We start from the raw sequence: 6,120 nt of genomic DNA, 5'->3' as shown, positions 1-6,120 counted from the left end.
ATAGGACAGGCCATGTCAGGTCAAGGTGTCACTTTTTCCTGTGTAAACTGATAAATCCACTGTGTAGCCAATCCTTGAATCAGTCAACACATACAGCTTGAATCCCCATTTTATGGATTTTGCCTTCATGTACTGGATCATTCTTCTGTGTTTTCTTCTGTGTGACACTAGCCAATGGGCACTCAGAAAATTACAAAGGACCTACCCACTGCCTTAATATTACAATACTTTATAGTTAAGACTCTTGGTTTGGACTTTGGGTTTATTTCCCGTTTTATTTTGAAATCACTTCCCCTGTGTGTTGTGTGTTTCATTTACTTCCTGTTCCTGCTTAGTGATTGCCTGCCCTGCCCTAATGTGTTTCACCTGTGTTCAATTACCCTTACCCTTAACCTCAGTTTGTCTGTTTTGTCACAGTTTGTTCCAGTTCAGTCCCCTCATGTGTTTCCTTAGTTTTGCCAGTTTTTGGGATTGCATTCAGATTCTACAGTTTTTATGTCTCCACCATTCTAAAGTTTTTCTGTGTCCACCCGGTGACAGCCAGAGCCGGAGGCATATTGAAGGCTTGGACAGAGGGACAGGAAACTTCCTTGTCCAAGGCCAGGAAGAGCGGGGGCTGGTATCCGTAGGCATCCTGGAAGAGCGAGAGGCCTGTGGCGGAGCTGGTGAGGGAGTTTTGGGCGTATTCCACCCATAGGAGCTGCTGCAACCAGAAGGATGGATTCCGGGAGACCGTGCAGCAAAGGGCCGTCTCCATCTCATAGGTTCTTCCGCTCAGTCTCCCCATTAGACTGGGGGTGGAACCCGGAGGAGAGACTGGCAGTGGTTCCTATCAGACTACAAAACTCCCTCCAAAAAAACGAGGAGAGCTGGGGCCCCCGGTCAGACACCACATTGACAGGAAGACCATGCAGGCAGAAGATGTGGAGCAGGATCAGCTGGGCCATCTCTTTAGCTGACGGCAACTTGGGCAGCAGCACAAAGTGGGCCATCTTGCTGAAACGGTCGACCACCGTGAGGATGACCGTGTTGCTGTTGGAAGGAGGAAGAGCCGTGACAAAGTCCAAGGACACGTGTGACAATGGACAATGTGGGACTGGGAGAGGCTGAAGGAATCCTGCCAGAGCCTCATGGGAGGGTTTATGCTGGTTGCAGGCAGAGCAGGCCTTGACAAAATCACGGGTCTCCTCCTTCAGGGTGGGCCACCAGAAGCGTTGTAGGAGGACGTCTTGAGTTCGCTGGAAACCCGGATGGCAGGAGAGTTTGGAGGTGTGGGCCCATTGTAGCACTTCCAACCTCAGGGTTTGCGGGACGTACAGGCGATTAGGCGGGCAGGCACTGGGACCAGGTTGACCCTCCGTGGCGAGTCTCACTCTCTCCTCTATGTCCCAGGTCAGGGTGGTGATGACACAGGGAGGAGGAAGGATGGTGGCAGACCCCTCAGCAGAATCCTCCCCCTTCTGGAACTGCCGGGACAGGGCGTCAGGCTTGAAGTTGCAGGACCCTGGACTGTAGGAGAGGGTGAAGTTGAACCGAGTGAAGAATAAGGACCAGCGGGCCTGGCGGGAGTTCAATCTAGCTGTTTGGACGTATTCCAAGTTCTTAAGGTCGGTCCAAACCGGGAAGGATTCCTTGGCACCCTCCAGCCAATGCGGCCACTCCTCCAGAGCCATCTTCACCGCCAACAATTCTCTGTTCCCGATGTCGTAGTTCCTCTCGGCCAGTGACAGGCGCCGATAGAAGAAGGCGCAGGGGTGGAGCTTCTGGTCGGTGACAGATCTCTGGGACAGAACAGCTCCCACCCCTATATCAGAGGCGTCCACCTCCACCATGAATTGGCGCTCAGAATCAGGCATCTGGAGGATGGGCGCCGAGGTGAACCTGGACTTGAGGGTCTGGAAGGCCTCGTCAGCAGCCGAAGTCCACTGGAAGGTCACTTTGGAGGAAGTGAGGGTGGTGAGAGGGGCAGCCACAGAGCTGTAGTCGTGGATGAAGCGGTGGTAGAAATTGGCGAACCCCAGGAAGCGCTGCAGTTGTTTGCGGGAGTCAGGAATAGGACAGGAGGTGACGGCGTAGAACTTTGCCGGTTCCATCTGCACACTGCCTTGTGTCACAAGGTACCCCAGGAAGGAGACGGATGAAGCATGGAACTTGAACTTCTCGCCTTTTACAAACAGGGAGTTCTCGAGGAGACGCTGGAGCACTGACTGGACATGATGAACCATGTGTCTGCCTGGGTCTTCGAGAAGATTAGGATGTCATTGAGTGATATCAAAGACGAAGCGGTTGAGCATGTCCTACGCCGTCATTTCACCAGGGCTTGGAAGACAGCAGGGGCGTTGGTGAGTCCGAAAGGCATTACGAGATATTTGTAATAGTGGGGTGTTGAACCCTGTCTTCCACTCATCCCCCTCTCTGATGCAGACAAGATGGTAGGCATTGCAAAGGTCAAGCTTGGTGAAAATGGTGGACCCCTGAAGCAGTTCAAAAGCTGACAAGATAAGAGGTAGAGGGTACCGGTTCTTTTATGGTGGTGTCATTCAAACCCTGGTAGTCGATGCAGGGTCTCAGCGTCTTCTTTCTTTCTCCACAAAAAAGAAGCCCGCCCCCGGCTGGAAGATGAGGAGGGGCGGATGATCCCTGCAGCAGGGATTCATTAATGTACGTAGGTCTCCATAGCCTTCTTTATCAGGGGCGGACAGGGAGTACAGACGCCCCTTGGGTGGTGATGTGCATGCAGGAGATCAATGGCGCAGTCATAGGGCCGATGCGGAGGCAGAGAACGTCGCCTTGGCTCTTCTGAACACTTTGCGGAAGTCGTGATATTCCAGGGCACCCTGGAGATGTCAGGCGGGGCCCTGGAGCTGGAGTGTAAAGCTGCGAGGAAACTTGCTTCAGGCAGGACAGGTGACAGGAGATGCCCCACTCTCGGGATGGTCCCCGTCTCCAGTCAATGTTGGGTTGTGCTGACGGAGCAAAGGACAACCCAGGATTGAGAGGCAGGCGAGGTGAGTCCAGAAATGTGAAACTGAACGGCTCATGGTGGTTGCCGGACAGGATCATCATGGAAAATCTGGACGGTCTGGTGCGTGACTGTGCCCAAATGGTGGCCAACTAGAGCCACAGCGGGAACCGGATGAGGTAGAGGAACCTGCTCGAGCCCCAGCTGCTGAATCAGCCCCTCGGTCAATGATACAGGCGTCCGCCCAAAGTCTATTAGGGTAGCCAGGGTGTGGGGGCCATCAGGAAGGAGGAGCCGGGCTTGGAGCAGCTGTCTTTGGTTGCGGGGAGGTTTAACAGTTGTTGGGCTCACCAGTATCCCCCCGTTACTGGTGAGCCTTGGCCTTTTACTGGGCACTTGGAGATAAGTGACCAGCCTGCCCGCAGTACATGCACATGCAGCGGTTAGACTGGCGACGATGTTCCCGTTCCTCTGGGGTGAGAAGAGGTGCGGCCCAGCTGCATTTGGCTCAGACTCCCCTTTCTGTTGCCATGGAGAGGATGAGGACTGTGGAGCCCCTCCGGAATGGACAGAGGCAGATGAAGAGGGACCCCTTGCCGGCGTCTCTCATCTGCAGGCCTGGAGACGGAGATCGATCCGTATGGCCAACTCAATCACCCCGGTCCAAGTGGACGGAATGTCATGGGAAACCAGCCCATCCTTAATATAGTCAGCCAGACCCGCGGAGGAAAGCGTCACAGAGGGCTGCAGAATTCCAGTTTGCTCTGGCTGGCCTTGGTACGAAAGTCAATAGAATAATCTGCACTGTTCGCTTGCCTTGTTTCAGTCCCATCAGTCCCTTGCTGACTCAGAACACAATTCTCGAAACCAAAAAACTTGCAAAGCTCGGCAAGAAAACAGTTCAAAGGACGTACAGGCTGGAGGCCGTCTCTCCAACTCAGCTGTTCCACCTTGTCGAGCTATGCTGTAAGGTGGTTAAGACAAAATGCAACCTTCGCCGGTTCACGCGCGAAGGTGCAGGGCTGTAGGGCGAACAAGAAGAGAGCAGTTGGTGGGAAGGGGCCACAAGTCTTTCAATCACCGTCGTAACGCTCCGGGGATCCCACCCAGGGCTCAGGAGCATCTCTGGGTGGTGAAAAGGCTGGCACAAGGTGCAGGAAGCAGAAGCCGATGCTTCAAAAGAGGGGGCAGACAGGGGAGAAACGGGCTGCTAGCTGGTGCATCTGTCCGCTAATGCCGCTAGTGCTCGTTCCATAGGAGTCTAGGCAGCTTGTCTGGCTTCAAGCAGCAGACGCAGTCATAATGGCCTCAATGGCTGCTGCAAAAACGCCTTCAATCGTCTCAAGGCGACTAAGTGGTGTGGGATGTGCGCTGGGTCCATTTCTGGCCAGATTGTACTGTAACGGCTGAGTGCCAACCAGCCACAGGCAGACGAGGAACAGAAAACAGGCAGGCAATACTCGTAGTCGGGAACAGAAGGCTGGTGGATTCACCAGGGCTGAGACATGAGGCGAAGGTTCGGAGGCAAAGTTGGGTCGATACCATGTAAGCAGTCCGGGAACAAGTGCTGGAGAGTCAGGAATGAGAGTGAAGACAACATCTGGCAAAGATTGAGTGTAGTGAAGCTGCATATCTACTGGCTTGATTGGAGATGGTGAGCCAGGTGAGAGCAGCAGGTGAAAGCAGTTATGGTGATGAGAGGTGTGGCTGAGCAGAAGAGCAGGAGAGGGGCAGAGCAGACTGTGACAACACAAGTACCACAACACAGACAATGATGCATATCCAAACTTGAATGGTAATACGAAAATGGTTGAAAGATGAGAAGGATATCCGCCATGAAATAAAACAAAACTATCTGACAGTAAAGTAACAGCAAATAAAGATGTGGCGAGCAGTTGTGTAGGGATACTCCTTTTTTAAAAAAGGTTATGATGAGCAACAAAGTTGATGAAAGAAAAAATCATCACCAGTGTCTGCACAACAAAACTGAACCGTAGGAGCAAACAAATCATCACCAGTCAATGAGTTGTTAGCAGCCATATCATTCCATATGTTTCTAAGCAAACACACACTTTTCTGCGGCACTACACGAAATCCACATTTGTGTCATTATTACATGTCTGTCAAATATAAAATAACACATTCTTTTTGCAAAAATGATCAAAGTTCATCTGAAATTACGTGATGCCGTGTAAAAGGAAAGCAGTTTACCAAACCTCCATGTTGTTTAAAGATTAATCTCTTCTGCTGAGCTCTGTGCAGCTTTCTGAGAGAGGGCTGTGCGTGAGACTTAAAAGACTACAGCATCCAAAAATAAAACAAAATGAAACTTTGGCTCATCTCATTGCTCATCACTTAGCTCCTCCCTCTAACTAGCTGATGTTAATTAACCCTGTACAACTATTTTCCTAATTTTATATTAAGTTCAAGAATTTCACCTTCTGAAGGTACTTGCATTATAAAATAATACCCAAGTGTTGTAAGTGCTTTGTGTATACGGAGACCCCCATTTTTCAAGAACATTGTGTAAAGAGACATTTTTCAATTTTTTGGAGAGAATAACAATGCAGGCACAGAACTGAGGCCATGAATGATGAGAATACGGTTCATAATACTTGTGTGCAAGAGCACAGCAACTCCATGGCATATGGGCATGCAAATGGCCTGAGAAACTTTGTTACATTGTAAATAAATGTCTTTAAGTATAACTACTGGTGTGTTTAATGTTGCACAATTGTGAATATTGCCAACCTCTACTCAATGGAATTTTGATTCTTCAACTTTGACTTACTGTTTCATTTGGTAGTTTTGGTTGTAATTAAGTTCACTCTTTATTCAGGGTTCCAGATTAATAGTAACAATTTGAGACTGAACCATCATTTGCTATCCTCTCTTTTTTCAGGATGGTGGCCCTGAGGGACTTTTAATTCATTTTAATTGTTATTATTTAGTATTAATATTTTTCTTAATTTATGATAGCCAATAAATTGTAAACAACCAAGGCCCAACATATTGATAATCTATGGAAGATAGACTGATCTAAATGATTCATTTTCTTCCAGAAAATATAGATGACACACTGGCATGGTAAATCAAAAAACAATAAGCCAAATTCAGGCCTAAACATTTGTCAACAACTTATTCAGTGTAAATTCTAA

Source organism: Seriola dumerili, unplaced genomic scaffold (genome assembly GCF_002260705.1).
Source record: "Seriola dumerili isolate Sdu_G_001 unplaced genomic scaffold, Sdu_1.0 BDQW01000330.1, whole genome shotgun sequence".
NCBI classification, from domain to species: Eukaryota; Metazoa; Chordata; class Actinopteri; order Carangiformes; family Carangidae; genus Seriola; species Seriola dumerili.
This window is presented reverse-complemented; position numbering follows the sequence as displayed.